This window comes from Triticum urartu, chromosome 1A (assembly GCF_056163025.1).
Source record: "Triticum urartu cultivar PI428250 chromosome 1A, HENAU_Tu73, whole genome shotgun sequence".
NCBI classification, from domain to species: Eukaryota; Viridiplantae; Streptophyta; class Magnoliopsida; order Poales; family Poaceae; genus Triticum; species Triticum urartu.
Window position 1 is genome coordinate 474,176,501 of NC_141873.1, and position 21,805 is coordinate 474,198,305.

Sequence of the window (21,805 nt, forward strand, 5' to 3'; positions counted from 1 at the left end):
ATCTTGTGCTTGTGATCTCCATCTTCGAAGCACCGTCGTGATCACCATCGTCACCGGCGCGACACCTTGATCTACATCGTAGCATCGTTGTCGTCTCGCCAATTTTATGCTTCCACGACTATCGCTACCGCTTAGTGATAAAGTAAAGCATTACAGCGCGATTGCATTGCATACAATAAAGCGACAACCATATGGCTCCTGCCGGTTGCCGATAACTCGGTTACAAAACATGATCATCTCATACAATAAAATTTACCATCATGTCTTGACCATATCACATCACAACATGCCCTGCAAAAACAAGTTAGACGTCCTCTACTTTGTTGTTGCAAGTTTTACGTGGCTGCTACGGGCTTAAACAAGAACCAATCTTACCTACGCATCAAAACCACAACGATAGTTTGTCAAGTTGGTGTTGTTTTAACCTTTGCAAGGACCGGGCGTAGCCACACTCGGTTCAACTAAAATTGAAGAAACTGTCACCCGCAAGCCACCTCTGTGCAAAGCACGTCGGGAGAACCGGTCTCGCGTAAGCGTACGCGTAATGTTGGTCCGGGCCGCTTCGTCCAACAATACCGCCGAACCAAAGTATGACATGCTGGTAAGCAGTATGACTTATATCGGCCACAACTCACTTGTGTTCTACTCGTGCATATAACATCAACATATAAAACCTAGGCTCTGATGCCACTGTTGGGAAACGTAGTAATTTCAAAATTTTCCTACGCACACGCAAGATCATGGTGATGCATAGCAACGAGAGGGGAGAGTGTGATCTATGTACCCTTGTAGACCGACAGTGGAAGCGTTAGCACAACGCGGTTGATGTAGTCGTACGTCTTCACGGCCCGACCGATCAAGCACCGAAACTACGGCACCTCCGAGTTTTAGCACACGTTCAGCTCGATGACGATCCCCAGACTTCGATCCAGCAAAGTGTCGGGGAAGAGTTCCGTTAGCACGACGGCGTGGTGACAATCTTGATGTTCTACCGTCGCAGGGCTTCGCCTAAGCACCGTTACAGTATTATCGAGGATTATGGTGGAAGGGGGCACCGCACACGGCTAAGAATAAGATCACCTGGATCAACTTGTGTGTCTAGGGGTGCCCCCTTGCCCCTGTATATAAAGGAGCAAGGGTAGGAGGCCGGCCGGCCCCTATAGGCGCGCTAGGAGGAGTCCTCCTCCTAGTAGGAGTAGGACTCCTACTAGGAGGGGGAAAGAAGTGGGGAGGGAGAGGGAAAGGGGGGCGCCGCCCCCCCTCTCCTAGTCCAATTCGGACCAGGGGGGAGGAGGCGCGCGGCCCACCTCTGGCAGCCCCTCTCTCTCTCCACTAAGGCCCATATGGCCCATTACTCCTCCCGGGGGGTTCCGGTAACCCTCCGGCTCTCCAGTTTTCTTCGAAATCACTCGGAACACTTCCGGTGTCCGAATATAGCCGTCCAATATATCAATCTTTATGTCTCGACCATTTCGAGACTCCTCGTCATGTTCGCGATCACATCCGAGACTCCGAACTAACTTCGGTACATCAAAACTCATAAACTCATAATATAACTGTCATCGAAACCTTAAGCGTGCGGACCCTACGGGTTCGAGAACAATGTAGACATGACCGAGACACGTCTCCGGTCAATAACCAATAGCGGAACCTGGATGCTCATATTGTCTCCTACATATTCTGCGAAGATCTTTATCGGTCAGACCGCATAACAACATACGTTGTTCCCTTTGTCATCGGTATGTTACTTGCCCGAGATTTGATCGTCGGTATCTCAATACCTAGTTCAATCTCGTTACCGGCAAGTATCTTTACTCGTTCCATAATACATCATCTCGCAACTAACTCATTAGTTGCAATGCTTGCAAGGCTTATGTGATGTGCATTACCAAGAGGGCCCAGAGATACATCTCCGACAATCGGAGTGACAAATCCTAATCTCGAAATACGCCAACCCAACATGTACCTTTGGAGACACCTGTAGAGCACCTTTATAATCACCCATTTACGTTGTGACGTTTGGTAGCACACAAAGTGTTCCTCCGGCAAACGGGAGTTGCATAATCTCATAGTCATAGGAATATGTATAAGTCATGAAGAAAGCAATAGCAACATACTAAACGATCGGGTGCTAAGCTAATGGAATGGGTCATGTCAATCAGATCATTCACCTAATGATGTGATCCCGTTAATCAAATAACAACTCTTTGTTCATGGTTAGGAAACATAACCATCTTTGATTAACGAGCTAGTCAAGTAGAGGCATACTAGTGACACTCTGTTTGTCTATGTATTCACACATGTATTATGTTTCCGGTTAATACAATTCTAGCATGAATAATAAACATTTATCATGATATAAGGAAATAAATAATAACTTTATTATTGCCTCTAGGGCATATTTCCTTCACCGACCCCGCCGAGTGATCCGTTGCGCACGCGAACTTGCGGCGTGCGGCGCTCTGTTTTTTATAACGCCAGACTACGTCCGATCGCCGTATTTGTGGCGTCTTTTGTGAGCGGAAACGACCTAGTTCAAATTTCCCGCATCCTGGGACCGGCGCTTGGGGCGTGACTGGGAGCTAGGTCGTCCCCAGAGGCCGAACTAGCGCCGGCACGTTCCCAGGCCGCTCTATTTATGCGCCTTGGGGGCCGAACGGCTGGAGATGCGAGAACAGACAACACCCTCCCCGAATTCTCAAATAAGCCCATGGATCTCGATCATCTTTCATGTCTCACGACTCGCGAGTCTTGGGCTCTCGGCAGATAGCACGGCAATTTCTTTTGTTGTTCCCTCAAAAAAAATATTTGAGTGCCCAAACTGCAATCAAAATGCTGAAGAGACGGCTCTTCGCCTGTTTTGGGACTGTAATTTTATATAGGATTGTTGGAATACTCTAATTCCCCGAAAGGCAAAAGTCACTTCAGTATACCAGGAAACACTACTAGCAACAAAACAACTTCCACGACAATTTGCCACAGAAATAGTTATTCTTGGATGTTAGAATATTTAGAATCTTCTATATCTAAATAGCTAAGCCCCGCTAGCTATTTCTCTCAACATGCAAGCATGCCACGTCATTACACAACATGCATGAGAAAATACCCACCCCCACTATCATATATCCCTCAACATGCAAGCATGCCACTTCATCGTGAAACATGGATGAAAAAAAGGACTCATCTCAACATGCAAACATACATGATAATTTTTATTCTATTATGTTATTTATATTTAATAAACATTTTACAACTATATAGCACTTAAACATAATAAATTATATGCATTTTTAGTTTTAGTCTTTTATATTATTACTCCAAATATCCATGTTCATACGACAAATCACATTGAAATATGTTAGAAAATATTCCCGCAACAACGTGCGGGGTATCATCTAGTTAGAGAAATGGGAAGGTCTTCAGAGGGCTGCCACATTCAATCCATTCTTGGCATTTTCACCTCAAGCTAAAGGTGAAGCACTTCCAAAACTTCAAACAGTCACTAGATAAATGTTTTAAATCGGTCTTAATGTTTCCAAGAGCAGGACTTGGTTAAGTTTCCCTTGTATATAGGGATCTTTTGATTCCCTTGTAACTTACTTTTATTTTACTTTAATGAAATTTTACCGTGGAACAATTGTCCTACAGTTTTTTGCTCAAAAGAATATATTTGTTGTTGCCCACCCTAAGCATTTCAGCTTGTGATCGAAAAGGTTAGAGCCATCCATGCAATCTTCTGATTGGCCAGGCTTGTCATCCTTCCTTGGTTGGCGTGCTGATTTCTGGTTCATCTACATGTGGTGGTCCTCGGTCGAGTTTGGAGATAGAGCGTGAGGCTTGGCTATAGATTCGAGATTGTCAAACTTCAGCTATAGGTCTAGGAATAATGGTAACGGGGGGCGAAGGCAGACGATGTTTACCCAGGTTCAGGCCCTCTTAAAGAGATAAAACCCTACGTCCTGCTTTGACTTTATTGATGTGATAGAGTACATAGTACAAGATGATCTATCTCAAGATCGTATGATTGTGTTCTAAACCCTGAGGCTGGTAATCATGACTCTAAGACTAAACCCCTCGGCTTATATATGCACCGGGGTACCTAGGTTACACACATGGTGGGTTGTCTATGCGCCGGCTACAGAGCAATCCTTGAAGTGCATGCCAAGCCTTCGGAGGTTTCCATCTTGAGTACGCCTCGGTTTCATAGCGTCGGTAGTCCTTTCTTTAGTGACCGGCGGGCCATAAGCCTTGCCCATAGATGGCAGGCCATATAATTTAGTACCCCTTAGCCCCGCACACCATCAATCAGAGCGTTGATCTAGAAAAATAGATTTATCTTCAAGTAACACAATGTCTCCTTTTGTCTTAGAGACAATAATCAAATTGATACATTTTTTTGTTCGAAAGATATACAGTAACACAGATCCTCTGTTCATCTCAGAGAAGAAACGACATCATTTTTATTTTTGGTGGCAGTATACTTTTGTACTAGCATTTCTATAACAAAAAAAAAGCTTTCGTACTAGCAGTGCCTCGGTGTCCAGTGTCCTCCTTGGCGACAAATCTCCGTGGCTGTTTGGTTTCTAGCCACATATTGTCACACTTTGTCATACCTCATCTTAGGCAAGTTTGATCAAATTAGGTGATTGTTTGGTTCTAGCCATACCTACGACAAGATTTTTTTTATTAACAGTGAACCCCACATGTTATAGACACAAAAAATATGACAAGATTCTCTTAGGCAAGCCAAATTGTGGCTAACAATTTAAACAACTCAAGTTAGGCAAATGTAACAAATGTGACAAAAATAATGTGACAACATAAGACAAACATAATCACAATCCAAACAGCCCCTCCATGCGGCCTCTTGTGACGATCAGCTCGTTCTCGCCGGCTACGACCAACCGGGATCACGACGCATGCAGTAGCCTGGTGGTCGGACCACCGATCGATCATCGCGGCGCCGTACCACATATGTCCGGACCCCGGAGTCCACTGTTCCGGGGTCAACCCGCATGGATTGCGTCGCCGTACCGCCTTGGGGCTTGGCGCCACCGATCCAAGATAGTCCAGCCGGTCTATGCTTGGCACCACACGTATCACGTACGTCCGGGCCTATGGGCGACCGCGCGCACCCGGCGTCTCGTCGTCGTTGCGGCTCGTGTCAGGTCCCCAATATGTTTAGGGCACAAGGTTGGTTGCTGCGACTTGACCGGGTTTCGGTGATATCAGGGACCATACCGCGTGATTCGCGACGCAATATTGGATCCAGAGCCTCGCTCGCGAACAGCGAGCTGCACCGAGGGAAGCGCTTGCACGTACCTGAACGTGGCGCCAACCGTTGCCTGTGATTTTCAGAGCAGCCCGTGGTTTTGATGCACTGGGTTGGACGACATGTTGAATGTCTGATTTTATTATCCACTGGCTGCAGCTCCGGCCTGTCTTTTATACGTACGTACGACTACAAGTTGTCTCGACAGATTCGATGTAGGAGTAGTCCCTCAGTTTCTCGAGAGCACTGCGATAAGTACTAAGTACTACGTACCCCTCAATCTCGAGACTGTTGATACTTCCTCCGTTTCAAAATTTTTGTCTTACATTTATCTAAATACAAATGTATTAAGTTATATTTTAGTATAAGATACGTTCGTATCTAGACTAATTTAAAATAAGAATTTTAGGACGGATTGAGTACAAGAGAAGTGGACTGTAACTGGGCAGCCCGAGTTTACTACCCGACCCGTGACAGTTGAGTGGTCGTACATACCACGATTACCTGCTTCTCCGTTTAAGGTTGTCTCTTTGTGGTTGTTTGGATGACGAGAATTAGACTAGAGATTTTGGAAAACGAGTTTTTAGAGATTTTTTAGGAAAACCGGTTTTCCCTACCTTTTTTGTTAAGATAAGCCTACACAATTTCTTGTTTGGATGGGCAAAACAGAAAACAGGATTACACAGTTCTTTGTTTCGGTCGTCTTTGCCTCACGCTCCTCCGGTGAGACCACGACGCATGGCTTCGCTCGTCGCGTCCCGCTCTTTTGCATGATGCATGGCGCACATGCTCTGCTGTTAAGCTGGCTAGGGGTGCTGCCGCTTGACAACGAATTCATAATGCTGTGATGTGATAGGATTGGCCTATGCGTACACGAGCATAAGGAGGCCTAAATGGAGCAGAACGATGGCTTCAACGTCCGCAATGAGAACTGAGAATGACAACAGTGAGAACGCTGGGCAAGAGTCTGAGCACCAAGCATATGCCATGGTGATGGGAGCCTTGCGGGGCTCGGCAGGTGTGCACGTAGCAGGAGGAAGCGGCAGAGGCAGCAACGCGGGTGCACGACTCAGGAACACGCTGGTATGTGGCAGTACGCTGGCAAAGTCATTGCCGAGCACCGCCAAGCTAGGCATGCACGCATAGTGATGTCGAGCATGGTCATGGCATAGTTGGACATGGCGAGCCAAGCAGAGGCCGAAGGGCATGGCGAGTCAAGCCTCAGCCAAGCCGAACGAGACGCCGCCGGCCATGGCGGCACTATCTGCTAGCGGAGCTCACCATGACGTGGACGTCAACTCCGGTCATTTCTTCAGTCCCTTGCCGTCCGGTACATCCTCTAGCGTCGCCTTGACGTTGACGCCGACCTCAACGTAGTAGTTGTCGCCGCCGACGGTGCCGGCAACGCCGAACTGCATCGGCGGCGAACGCCGCGGCCACCAGCATGGAGGGCGTGCGGGCATACAACTGACGGTGAACGTGGTGAAGACGATGAGCAGGACGCTCATCAAGACGCTGCTGAACCCGCCCATGCGGCTTGCCCCGAATAGACCATGGAGCGCGTATATAGATAATCGGTTTATAGAAAAACGTATATTAGTCGTTTTTCTATAAACTCACCTTTTCGGCTTTTGTAGAACTCAGTTTTCTATATGCATGATTTTGTTAGATAATCCAAACAGGTTTTTAGGTGGTTACAACCGAAACTATGTTTTAGGAGATCTGGTTTTCTATAACCACAGTTGAATGTCTGACAGGAATCACGGGCCAAACAAAAATATGTTGCTTAGGACAACACCCTCCTCGAATGCTCAAATCAAATAATCAACCCGTGGATCTGGATCATCCTTCATGTCTCACGTCCGTTATTCCCTTCTCGGAAAGAAGGGCAGATAGATAGCACGGCAATTTGTTTTGTTGTTGCCCGCCCTATGCGTTTCAACCGTTCGTTCGTTGCTCAATACAACCTCCGTCCTGATTTATTGGTTCGCTTTATATTATGTGTCAAACTTTGATTTCAAATTTAAAAGGTGCTTGGATCCAAAAAACTTATTTTAGTCTGACTAAAAATAATCTTTTTAAGAGGCTAAAGTTCCAAGCACCTCTGACTAAAAAGGAGCTAAAACTAGTCTTGAGGCTAAAAAATTTTAGTCAGGGTACCTCTACTAAATTGTGGATTAGTCCTCTCTCTCCTCATTTAACTTCTCTCCTTTAACACAAGTGAGTTCTGGATTGGAGGGTTTAGAGGATAATAAATGCTCATTAACTTGATTTTATTCTCTTTAGTATTTGGATCCAAGCATGGACGAGGCTACCAAGCTTTAGTCCCACTACTTTTTTTAGAACACCTTAAATTTAGCTAAAAAAATGCTAATACTTATATTATTTTTAATGACATGCATTAATATTTTTTTAGTTAAATCTCTAGTCAAAACTTAGCACAGAATGCGAAGAAACTAATAAAACAAGACGGAGGTAGTAATATTCAGCTTGTGATCGGAAAGGGCAGAACCGTCCATGCAACCTTTCGCAGTCAGGCGGTACATATCCAGAGTGATCTATTGCTAATCTCTGATTGGCGTCCCCTGTGTGGCAATAACGGACCGATGGGTCATTACGCAGGGGTCACCACAAGAAAGGGAAAACGAACGCATGTCGTGCCGGGCAGCCAGCGGATATGGTCTGGATGGAGTGGCCAGCGCATCCCGCCCGCAATCCAGTGGATCCGCCGTCGAGTGGGACGGTCGTGTCAGGACCCAGACTCGGGACAGCAACGTTCGATAGCAGCAGCCAGCAAGACGATGTCGATCGTGTCGCCGTCCGGTGGTGGAGCAAGCTGATTGCTGGATCTCCATGGTGAATGAGGATGAGGGAAATGTTTTGTTGGATCCGTTTTTCCTCCTGGGAGAGGGAAATGTGATGCCTCCCCGTCCCGTCCGACACGGACACGGTCTTTCTTCCCTTTATTTGCCTGCTATGGTGCGTGTCGCTTGTGTCATGCCCACGGGGTGCTGAATCGATGGGTGCCGACCAACACCGCCAGCACGCAGAACACCTCATATTTCTCTATTGATGACAAGTGGAATTCATACTAGAATGGAGCAAAACATTTGGCCCCGTTCCGGAAAAGATGCAGGGGAAATGAAATCCCAGTCACACTACTCCATGATTGCTAAGTTAGGAGCACCGTCCCGTCGTGCACATAAAAGAAAGAAGAAGCGGCTAGCTGGGTTTTGGCCGAATTTTGGTATCCGACCCAAACCAATCAATACAGGGGAAATGAAATTCGAGGCGCTATTATTTACGGAAACAAAAACAATACTCCCTTCGTTTCAAAATAGATGACTCAACTTTGTAATAATCTTAAGTCATTTAGTTTGGAAGGGAGGGAGTACATGTGAACCAAATCAATCAATACAGGGAAAAGGGGACTGAAAAGAGGAGCAGTGTTGTTTCACTCATATTGAGACGGTAGTGGCCAGTGGACCAATGATGAGGGTGCATACCCACCTGTCTGCCAAAAGACTCCGGAATCTCGTTCTCTCGCAACAGATTTGACTACTCGAGAGAAGGGGGGAACTGATAGGACATTCGCCGAGCTTGCATACTTATCAACGGCGTCTTCTAGATCTTTCGGAGCGACAAGTATTTCCGGACGGAGGCGGTACATAACAAGGTGTCTGTAGGGCCTTGCATGTGGGGCTAGGGAGAGATATTTTTTTTCCCGTATCATGAGAGCCTCTTTCATTCAAAGGATTATTATAGGAATCTTGATTCAGGTCTCTTGAAAAGGATGTTATCTTGTGACGTGGTGGAACAAATTATATGTCGAGTAAGATTTATTTTATGAGGGACAAGTAAATTTAATTGGACACGCCATTTTTAATTATGTGTTTTTCGTATTCCTGCATCTTCAGAATCCCGTGAAATAAAGAAGGCCCTAGAAAAAAAGGTAAAGGTTGTGGCCAAAATAATAATAATAATTATGTTTTTTTTGCAAATTTAAAACTTATGTTCTTCCATAAACTAGTAAAGAAAACACTATACATGACATGTGGATAGTCGGACCAAGATAACTAAAACATGCAAATAATACATTTTATTGACAATTTCAAGTGCATGCATTTTTGTTATATTCTTATATGTCTTAATATTTTGACTATAGCTGGCATCGGAAAAAACTTAAAATAGATGTAATTGTGCACACTTTAAGAGAACGCTGGTGTTTTTAAAAAGGAAATTATTACATTTACCATTTAAAATATTTCATAATATGAATTCCCATAAAGTTTTAGTGATGTGTACATACAAAAAGTGACTGCCACCTGTACATATCAGTGACCATGTCAAGGCCTAAAACACAATCTATTTACAAACCAAGGGTATTAGATTGAATATATGACAATCACAAGAAATTATTAGTATGAATGCACCAATCGGTGTACAAAAATTGCTCAAGAATATTACTTCTCGATATCATGCCTAGATCAAAGGCAAATACATCCACGTGTTTTTCTGTTAAGTAGGACTACTACATATCATGTATCAAAAATATCAGCAAGGACGGGAAAAAATCGCATGGACGCATGAAATATTTAGAGTAAATTCGAAAACAACAATTAAAATTAAAATTCTATAAGTAGAAGTAATTAAAGGATGGTAGAAAGGTATCAGCAACCCTTAGGTGGACACTTACAAAATGAGATTAATGATTCTAGACGACCCAAATCAAAAGTATCTCATCCAAGTCTTGCTTTTCAAATAGTTTAGGACCTGAAACTTCGATGAATTTGTAAGAAAAATGATGAAAATATTCCAATTTTTCAAACGTGTTCTTACAATAAAGAATCTTTCTACGAACTGGAGGCAAGAAAAATTAAAGAAGCGTGGAGCACCCTACAGTTTCTGACTAGGATCCGCACGCACGCACATGGGTGGTTGCGCGATCTTTCCACGCTTGTACTACTACAGTTATTAACGGAGGCCATGCTCCATTGCTCGCTCGACACGTGTGCCGGCGCCACGTTTTTCCCACACGTGCCGCGGACTTTTCCGCACAGTGCTCCCCCCCCACAACTGTCGGACTGATCCGGCCGGTGCTGGTAAAAGTTGATGAACCCGGTACTCCGATGCCCGCACAGCGCACCGAATCATGCCATGCCATGCCAGCCGGTCGATGCCGACGTTGACCCGTCAGCCCGGCCGGGCATTGGTTCGGCAATTCGGCACGTTGCGCCGGCCGGCGCTGCGGGGCTGCGGGCGATCGATGGACACAATCATGGCGCGCTCACGTCGCGCGCTGGTCCATCCCCGCCGGGGGCCCTGGCCGCCGGGCGCACGTCGATCGGGTGCGCTGTGCCGGTGCCATCGCCGGCCGTGGACACGGACGGACGGATGCACGGACCACCGCGGTGTCGCGGACGCGGTCGTCGGTGGTTAGGCCAACTCCACCGCGCGATCCCAAACGAACGTCCGTTTTGTCCGGATTCTGTCCGTTTGGATAGGGATTTGGGGCCGTGTCCGAGTCTGTCCTGGGATGCGGTGGCCGTACGTCCAGCACGCGACCGCACCCTTTTGCCCCATCTTTGCCGCGTCTATTTTTTTTAAAAAAGCGACGTTTCAAATGCCAAGCCCCAGTTCACTACCCCAGTTTATCACGTCGGCAACAAAGCCAGCGGCCTACACGACCATCGCCAGCATCCGCCAGCGGCTGGCAACACAGCCAGCCTCCAAAATGAATAGTTGTACTCGCCGGCAACACAGCCAGCGGCCGGCAACACAGCGGCCTTCAAAATGAATGTTTTTTCGCCGGCACACTGCCAGCGGCCCAGCGGGCGGGCGGCACCCATGCCAGCCTTCAAAAAGAACGGCCACACCGATCGGACGACCTAATTCAGGCCTTCGGCGTCGAGCATCTCCTTCTGCTTGGCCTCGAACCAGGCACTCGTCTTGTCGCTCATCTTCGACAAGTCCACGCTCATGATCACAAGAGCCACCTCCTTCGCTTTGGTGGCGGCATTGGTGGCCTCGATGTCGAGCTGCCTCTGCCTGGCTTTAACGTTGTCGGCCTCGATGTCGAGCTGCCTTTGCCGGGCGGCCTCTTCCATGTCGAACTGCCTTTGCCGGGCCGGTTCCTCCATGTCTATCTTCCTTTTCTTGGCCGCCTCCTCCATCTCAAGCTTCTTTCTTTGAAGGTCTAGGTATTGCTTCATTTGCTCGTCCTTACTTTGCCGCTTCTTCTCGTCCCTCACATCCTTTTGAGACATCATGCCATGCAAAGTGTCATGCAATGCCATAGATGAGGCATCACATATGTCATCAACCTTGGAGTTGGTCTTGCCCCTCGGCCTCTTCAACGCCTCGCCATCTCCACCTCCGGCGAATTTGGCCGTCTTCAGTCCTCTCTTTCTTTATAGTTCACGGTATTGGTCCTTAAACTTAGGGCAATTGTTGATGAGCGCCCAACAATGCGTAAGAGTGAATGGCTTGTCATTGTGCCGGGCCTTGAATGCCTCCAAAGATTGAAATGCCTACACCACATGATCAACAACAAGTGAACATGCAAACATATACACGGCCGAAGTCTCATGGCCGTAGCAACGGAAAGGGCAAGAAAGAGGAGAGCATACCATGTCCCCAACGCCGAGTCCACTCACGGGCCGTGCTTCAACGCTCTCAAATGCGGCGCAATACTTGTTGCACTCTTGTTGGATGAACAACCATCTTTTTTGAATCGAGCCGATGCCACGGTTGCTTGTAATTTGATAGGGCTCAAACATCTTCCTTTTATGAAATGTTTTGTGGACTCTCGTCCAAAAAACAATGCCCTTTTGTTGCGCGCCGGTCCTTGGATCTTGGCTAATCTCCATCCAAGCTTGGCAAATTAACTTGTCCTCATCTTGTGTATATGAACCCGTGCGAATGCTCTTCCGCTTCTTTTGTGCTTCCGCTCTTTGGGTGAGCTCGTCGATGAACAATGGCTCGCCACTAATATCAACATCATTGTCTTCATCTTCGTCTTCACCTTCGACATAGATGTCATCGTCTTCATGCCACGAATCACCATGGTCGTAGTCAGCACGGTCGTCGGCCTCTTCATCGGGCACATACTGGGCGCGACCATCCTGACTTTGGGTCTCCTCGGGGTCGTAGGCATGGCCATGCCCACCCTGGAAGATCACGTCCTCCATATACTGGTTGTAGAAGGGGTCGTCGACCGTTGCCGTTGAGGTTGGCATTCCGTCAAACAACACGCGGGGGGGGGGGGGGGGGGGGGAGGGGGGGCATGGTACCCGTGAACGGTGCCCGCGCCTGCTTTCTTTGCATCTCGACGGACGGCCGCCCGCCGTTGCTGGACTCAGGCGTGACGTTGAGGTCGACAGTGGCGGAGCCAGCTATCTGGCAAGGCCTGGCAGCTGCCACACCTAAATTTCAACCAAAGGTACTGGTACACCTACGTGCTGGATATGGACCTGGTACTACAAGTACGTAGCTGGTGGGGATGATGTAAAACTCCGCCGAACAGAGCACGACTACACGCAGGATAATAGAATATGGTACTTAAATTTGGATTTTAGTTGTATTTGCGAAACACAAAGTATTTATACATCTAATATTCTAGGCAGTTTTTGGTCAGTTGCATTTTACATGCTTTTCTCCTTCATAAGCTTGGCCACACCTGAAAATTATTTCTGCATTCGCCACTGGAGGTCGATGACGGTCGCGGGGCGTGGTGTGGATGGCGCGAACAAGCCCACGTCCGGCGACGCCGAGAAACGGGTCTGGCCGTCGTGCCTTGGCGGAGGAAAGCCGGGCGACATGGGCGCGACGCGCGATGTCGGCGACTGGCAGTGCGTAGGCCGGGCGACCGACGAGCCTGTGCTCACCGGGCCGACAGCCGCTGCATGCAACCCCGCCGGACGGCCCATGCCAAACATGAGGATGGCGTGCGCTTTGTTGACGAGGTCCTCCTTCTCGTCGGCAGCGGCCTTTCGCCGCGTGGCCTCCAGCTCCTCGCGCTGGGCGGCGAACTTGGTCGCGGCGACATTGACCTTGACGGCTGCTCTCCGTTCCCTCCTCTTCGTCGAATCCGCGTCCAACTTGGCGATCTCCTCCGGCGTGCACTCCGACCACGGCTTCCTTGGCGCATTCTTCTTCACCTTTGCGGTCGGGTCGACGGCCAGGCCGCCGGAACTCGGCGGGGCGTCGGCCATGGACGGGGGAGAGAGGAGGCGGCGGAAGGGCCGTGTGAGGGTTTGGGGAAAATGGCGCCAAATGGGTGTGGGAGGGTTTTGGTTTCTCCCACCGACAGGCGGGCTACGGAAGGACAAGCGCGCGCGTCCCGCCCGTTCGCGCGCTGTCTGTTTCACCCCAAAACCGGCGCAAACTTGGACCGGGGATGGGTCGAAAGCGGACACAAAACGGACAAAAATCCGTTTACGCCCGCGCGCTGGGCCGTCTCGTTTGTCTTTTTTACTCCAAATAGATGGGGACGGATAAGATAGGGTCGCGTGGTGGAGTTGGCCTTACGTGCGTAGGCGCGGCATGGAGGGCTCCTCGGTCGGCCGGCCCGTCGTGCGGGCAACGTGCGCGTGTGCGGGTGTGCGGGAGGGCGTGTGGGCCGCGCCCGGCGGTGGCGAGGGGATGGAACGGGGATAGAGGAGCCAGGGTGGCAGGCTTTGGCCTCGGGCTGTCTCGCCGCGATCCGCTACGCTCGGCGAGACGGTGACGGTGATGGATGTGCGGGCGAGCTGATTGATCGGGGCCTTTTCATGCAGGTGGCGTTACGTCCGTCCCGGGTACATGCTGGATGGATGGACGGATGGAACTTACTTTACTTGCAGCAGCGCGGTCGGCTTTGATTCGATCGTCCTTCGCGCACGAGAATCACACCGTGCGAGCAGGAGGAAACTACGCGGCAGGAAGCTTCCCGCCAAGAGGAGTGCATCAAAATATCATGTCATAACCTGTGTCTCGTACCACTTGAGACTTGTCAGCGCCTCCTTCCCATCCGGAGATGAGAAACCGCGCAGCTAGTTGTAGGTGCATTCCGTCGTGTGCTTTTCTCACATGGGAATATTTTCGTCAAGACATGCAATAAATCATATAGGTTGAGCTTCTGAAGAAGTTATAAGAAATGTGATCATCTGTGAACCTACATACATACACAGATAATCGGGCGTAAAAAAACACATACAAATTATTCGGGTTCCGTTTATATGCGCTTCTTGTGTGATTCTCACTTGCATATACAATTGGGGTAGTCTGTCATGTAAAAAAGGGAAATTTTGCTTCGCCCTCTCTACTGCCAGCGCGATGAAACGCTCGAGCACCTCTTGCTTAGATGTGTTTTCGCCCGAGAGGTGTCGCCTGAGGTGCTAAGGTGGATCGGAATTCACCAGATTGTCCCCTCCACGGTTCCATCGATGACTCAACCATGCAGTGGTGGACCTCTCTACAACACATTGTCCCCTGAAGTTACAGAAGGGCATGAACTCGGTGATCCTATGCACTCCACGCTTCATATGGCTTGAGAGAAACAGAAAGGTGTTCAAGAACGCCCCCTCCTCCTTTGGAGTGGTGTTCGAGAAAATCAAGAACCATTGTCATGAGTGGCGGAAGGGTAACACTAGTCTAAAACGAGTAGCACCATAGTTCTTCCCGTGGACCTGTTTGAGATGGAGCCTTTCCATGGCGCTTAGAGACAATCTTTGTAAATGAACCTTGCTTTCTATCTTAATATATAAGCACATGGCTCTCGAGTGTTCTTATTTTATTTTTAAAAATTTAAACAAATAAATGACCACACGATCTCTAGATTCGGTTTCAATTTCACTAAAGTACTCCTCACATCGATACCCACGTTGGTGCTTAATCTCTTCTCAGTCATTTTCTTTTGAATATCTCCCCTAGGATATTTATAATAAACTAATTTTCTATGGAGCATGGATAGTAAGATAAATACTTTTATTGGCTATAACTTTTTTTACAAGGTTCCAATCGTGTATCTGTCCATCTAATATAACATGTCTTACATTAGATTAGTATAGTTTAACTAATATTGACATATGGACTTATAAATAATTTTCTAGCCATATTTCTTAAGTGCAATTATAATGATTAGATGCGCAGATCTCCCGGTTATGATTTGTTTTAGTTGTAGTTATGCAGTGTTTAGGTACGGTTATATAGACCCAATGATTATTATCTGTTTATGTATAATTATGAAGATCTAGTGTATTTGGTTTGTTTATAGACAATGATATATCTAACCAGTACAATCTATTTGTGTATGATTATGTGCACAACAATTGTTATTTACTAATAAAAGATGGTCTACCAAGTGAACGATCGAGTGTTTTGTTCTTTTTAGAATGTGTATAACATTTCTGAATAATTTTATCTTTCATATCATGCTTTGATATATAATATATATGAAACTACCGGTAATAGTTTCATCAATCCATATATTTAAATTGTGGAATTTCTTCTGTAAAAAACAAAAAAAAAGCTCCATTTTTATGACAAGTGTATTTGTTTACGAGAGAACTCGTATATTTTTCTCATATTATATAGACACTTATTTGTGCATTGATAAATTTGTGTTTTTAACATGTCAGGTTTCCAAACCAAAAAACCACATGCATGCTTCAATGATTTATTATGGGCACTACACAAGATTTTTTTTAGGGAGAAGCCGCATGCAAGTTCAGAGCACCGACGCCATATGTGGAGTTTTCCACTATTTAGGAGAAAGAAAATTTATTTCACACATGTTTTTGCCATGTGCTAGATTTACATTGAATTCTGATTTAGGAAAGACACTCACCTTTGTCATTATTTTTTTCATTCCCCCCATGCCTGGAGACGGTGTCAGTCCACATGTGCGTACAATTTCTTATTTATGTACAACAACTTGATTCCCACAATTTTGAATTGTTCATCTGTCCGCCACTAACTATGGTGTAGGAGATCCAGCCGGTATGGAGTCATGATCACACTTCCATGGCCGATGAAGCTGAACTTATTTTTTGGCCGGCGAGGCCGAACACTTCTTATTTCATCCTACATTTTCAGCTCACGACATATAAGGCCAGAAAAATACATATTGTTGGCCGGCCTGCATTTTGACACATTGCTGTTTGCATTATCTATGTGCATTTGGAGAACATAGTATATAGACTTCAAGATTGACCATCAACAAAATTTAATATGATGTTTTCAGCGAGGCTCATTCTATATGTAATTAACGAGATTGTATTATGGACTCTAGAAACTCGTACCGCAAAATTGCAAATTTCAGTCAGACTCAATGCCAATGTGATGCATTGATGCGGAACATATTCACTATTATTCTCGGAAAGAATGGGTTAATATAGTTTTTTCTATTTTGTGTTTTCATTTACTTATGTTGTATACAAGCATATACTAACACATCGATATATTTTATGTATCACACTAATAGCAAAGTCCCTAGACCGTTGTGTGTGTGTGTGTGCACGCGCATGTTTTCATAAGACCACATAAAATCTGGAAAACACGTATTTTTTATAGTACTCTGAATTGTGGACAATTACGTTTAAAGAAAACCTCAAGGGGAGATACCTCAATAATTCTAATAATAAAATTTAGTTAACTAAAATTATGATTTTTTAAAAAATTCTTTCTTCTTAAAAAACTTGAATTTTGGAAAATCTTTTTTTTTGCTTTTTCCTACATTGTTTGGATGATGTTGAGGTGGCGTGGAAGGCACATAAGCACCACATCGCCTTAACCATTTTTGGAATTATCAAAATCACTTTCGAATGATCGGAGGAGGGTATTCTATCTGTTTACTGGAATCACGCGAGCTCGGATAAATACAATGTTTTGGGGCAACCTAGGCTTTGAGACATTCATATTTTGTATTATGCACATTTATAGAATAGGGTACATAGACTTCAAGATAACCACTTAGGTTTCCATGAAACTCATTATTGTATATATTTAAGTAGGGGTGGAAACGGATCGGATGCGGATCGGATAGTGCTCTTACCACTTCCATTTTCATATTTTCAAAACGAATACGAATCCGAATACGGATGTTATCGGATACGGATGCGGCTCGGATATTATTCGAATACGGATACGTATTGGATATTTTCTTGATTCAGAACGGATACGAATAATATCAACATATTGCTTAAGTAAATTAGTCGATAGCTATGTGACCTAAAATAATCAACTTGTGACATACAATAAGTCAATGATAAATAGGTTTATGAATAAATACTATTGTAATGCATAATAATTTATAAGTTTAATCATATAAAGAGTAAAATTTGACCACTTATTTGGCTTTTATGTTGGATAATTGGAATATTGGGCCTAGAATTTTAAAAATTACCCCCCATAATCTTATTCGAATACGGATATATCCACTTCCATATCCATATTTGTGTCAAAATCTCCTACCATATTTTATTTTTTATTTGTGTAATAAATTCGGATACGGATAATTTCCATTTCCATTTTGGTTCGGATGCGGATGTTTCGGATACGAATAGGCATTTTCTCGAATACGAATATCGGATATTTCGGATTATCCGCTACCACTTTCCACCCCTATATTTAAGTAAGGAGATTGTCTTATGAGACTCCAGGAACTTGAAACCACACAGTCGCAGATTTGGACATAATGGTGCAATGTGATGCATTCACCTAGACAAATATAGTTCACTATAGTTCTCGAAAAAAATAACAAATATAGAGTTATTTGATTTATGTTTTGGTTCTTTATTATTCTCTATACAAAAGTATATTGGCACGCCTGTATATTTTATCTGTCACACACTATTAGCAAAATCACTTTCCTACATTGTTTGGATGATGTTGAGGTGGCGTGGAAGGCACATAAGCACCACATCGCCTTAACCATTTTTGGAATTATCAAAATCACTTTCGAATGATCTGAGGAGGGTATTCTATCTGTTTACTGGAATCACGTGAGCTCGGATAAATACAATATTTTGGGGCAACCTAGGCTTTGAGACATTCATATTTTGTATTATGCACATTTATAGAATAGGGTACATAGACTTCAAGATAACCACTTAGGTTTCCATGGAACTCATTATTGTATATATTTAAGTAAGGAGATTGTCTTATGAGACTCCAGGAACTTGAAACCACACAGTCGCAGATTTGGACATAATGGTGCAATGTGATGCATTCACCTAGACAAATATAGTTCACTATAGTTCTCGAAAAAATAACAAATATAGAGTTATTTGATTTATGTTTTGGTTCTTTATTATTCTCTATACAAAAGTATATTGGCACGCCTGTATATTTTATCTGTCACACACTATTAGCAAAATCCGTAGACCAGTTTTTTCTTCATAAAACCACATGAACTTTTAGAAACACGTATGATGTGAAAGTACTCTGGATTGTTTATAGGAGTACATCTAACAAAAATTTCAATGGAAGAACAATTATTATATCCCTTAGTGTATATGAAATCGAATTTATTTAACCAAAGTTCTGATATTTTGAAATTCATATTGTCTTGGAAGACTTCAATTTTAGAATATCCATTTTGGGTTATTTTTCTGCATTGGTTGGATGATGATGAGGTTGTGTGGAAGACAAGTAAGCACCACATCACCTAAACCATATTCAATTTTGTTTTTCTTCCTCTAAAATGAAGGCCTTGACCTCCAAAACGGATTTGCTATTTCTCTGTGCCTGAAATTTCTTCTCCCGTCAGTCACCTTTTCTCTTCTTCCTTCCTTCTCCTTCTTCCTTCCCTCTTGACCAGATCTTGTCGGAGAAGAACTAGTCCCACCATCTATCTTAGTTTGAAGTAATGGCCCCATTATCTATCTTAGGGGTGGGAGCTAGGGGGTTGTCGGAGGTTTTCATGGGTGGTGCCGGGCTCAGAGGGATGGTCGGGGCTGCGACCAGCAACGACGGTGGGAGGAGGTCGAGGGGAGGACGGGGCGGTGAAGCGGTGCGCGGTAGCGCCAACCGGCCGCGGGTGGTGGAGGCCGGCGGTTAGGGCGGGGTAGGCTTGGGGGTCGGGAGGGGAAAGAAGGAATGGAGGTTGAAGATGAAGTGAATCTGTTTTGAACCGTTGGATTATGATCTAGCAGTTCCTGTATAAGTGACTGATGGATGGATGAAAACATTTCAGGTACGTGACGTACAGTCGGTCCGGTATATAAAACGCCGCGGGCGCAGCCACAACGCCAAACGCGCACGCACACGCACACACTACCATAAAAGCAGAGCCGAGCGCACGCGCGCGAAAGGAGCTCGGGAAAGCCCCGATCGATGTTCTTCCTCATGGTCGCGGGCGCGGGCGCGGGTTCGACCACGTGTCACGTCGCGGCGCACGCCCTGGCGAGCCCGGTGGCCGCCGTCTTCTTCGCCTCGGCCGTGTGCACGCTGGCCCTCGCCGTGCTCCTGGGCTCCATGCGGCTGCGGCCGCCGTGGTGGTGCGCGTGCGCGGTGTGCGAGGCCTACCTGACGGCGTCGTGGACGGGCGAGTTCGACAACCTCTGCGACTGGTTCGCCCACCTGCTGCGCCGCGAGCCCGGGCGGACCGTGCACGTGCACGTCCTCGGCAACGTGCTCACCGCCAACCCGGCCACCGTCGAGCACATGCTCCGCGGCCGGTTCGACAACTACCCCAAGGGCGCGCCCTTCTCCGCCATCCTCGCCGACTTCCTCGGCCGCGGCATATTCAACGTCGACGGCGACTCCTGGCTCTTCCAGCGCAAGCTCGCCGCCGCCGAGCTCGCGTCCCCGGCGATCCGCGCCTTCACGGCCAGCGTCGTTGCCTCCGAGCTGAGGTGCCGCCTCATTCCTCTGCTCCACTCTGCTTCCGCTGAACAGGGTGGCCAGGAGAAGCTGCTCGACCTGCAGGACGTGTTCCGCCGCTTCGCTTTCGACTGCATATGCAAGATCTCCTTCGGCCTCGACCCCGGCTGCCTCGAGCTGTCCCTGCCTATGTCGGCGTTCGCCGACGCTTTCGACACGGCGTCGATGCTCTCGGCGCGGCGAGCGACGGCGCCCATGCACGTGGTCTGGAAGCTTAAGCGGTTGCTCAACATAGGGGATGAGCGGGAGCTCCGCGACGCGATCGGCCTCGTCGACGATCTTGCCGCCGAGGTCATCCGGCAGCGCCGCAAGCTCGGCTCCGCTACTGCCTCGGGCGACGACCTCCTGTCGCGCTTCATGGGCTCCATCAACGACGACAAGTACCTCCGCGACATCGTCGTGAGCTTCCTGCTGGCCGGGCGCGACACCGTCGCCTCTGCTCTCACCGCCTTCTTCCTGCTCCTCTCCGACCACCCCCACGTCGCCGACGCGATCCGGGACGAGGTCTCCCGCGTCACCGCCGGAGGGAGAGACGTCGACGACCACCCCGCGATCGCCTCCTCCGAGAATCTCAAGGACATGCACTACGTGCACGCGGCCCTGTACGAGTGCATGCGGCTGTTCCCGCCGGTGCAGTTCGACTCCAAGTTCGCGGCCGGGGAGGACACGCTCCCGGACGGCACGCCCGTGGCCAAGGGCACCCGGGTGACCTACCACGCGTACGCCATGGGGCGGATGGAGTCCGTGTGGGGGCCCGACTGCGCCGAGTTCCGGCCGGAGAGGTGGCTCCGGGACAGCCAGTTCGTGCCGGAGAGCCCGTACCGGTACCCGGTGTTCCAGGGCGGCGTGCGCGTCTGCATTGGCAAGGAGCTGGCCATCATGGAGATGAAGGCCGCCATCGTGGCCGTGGTCCAGGGCTTCGACATCGAGACGGTGGGGCGGAGCTCGCGGCGGCCCAAGTTCGCGCCGGGGCTCACCGCCACGTTCGCCGGGGGGGTGCCGGTCAAAGTGCGCCGGCGAGCACGTGCGCGCGGCTAGGTTTATACAGTAACTTTTTTTTTTACTTAGTCAAAACGTCGCCGTCAGCCGCACGGGATGGATGGATCTATTCGTTTCATCTTTGCTTTGCGACCGCACATCGGATGTGATCGGGCGCACGCAAACTTGTTGTAATCCACTCCTGCTCGAGAGTCAATGGCAGCACCCAGCTTGGTGAGTGCGCTGGAAGGAATGAGTACCATCGTAAGAGCGGATTAGGCTAAAGCTAAGTGACCTTTCCTCGGGTGCGACTTGGGCCAACGGTGCAGCCGCCGGAGATCTTTCCAAGTTCAACGCACAAGTTCGTGCCCCAACCTCCGATGCCATTATTGATGACAGATTTCCCATCCGATGCAAAGTTAGAGAACAGATGTTCTTCAGCGTGGATTTTCTAGTTATGGACAGCATCGATTCAATTATTGAGAGGTGGTCGGCCATTGATTGAATGAATTGCAGTGTACTATTGTTGTTCGATTATGCAGAGGAAGAGAATTGTGCGTTGCCAGAGGATAAACAATGTGTGTGATTGAGATGATAAACTTTTGGGATTTGCTAATCCTCATCTAGATGAGAACTAACAAAGTCTCATTTAACTCTTACATTATTGGATTAATCTTATTAAATAAAAAA

The 21,805-nt window shown here is 47.3% G+C and overlaps 1 pseudogene; it reads left to right on the plus strand.

Moving 5' to 3' along the window:
• The first annotated feature begins 19,503 nt into the window (after window positions 1-19,503).
• On the plus strand, window positions 19,504-21,594 carry LOC125520286 (cytochrome P450 94C1 pseudogene; annotated as a pseudogene).
• Window positions 21,595-21,805: the final 211 nt, after the last annotated feature.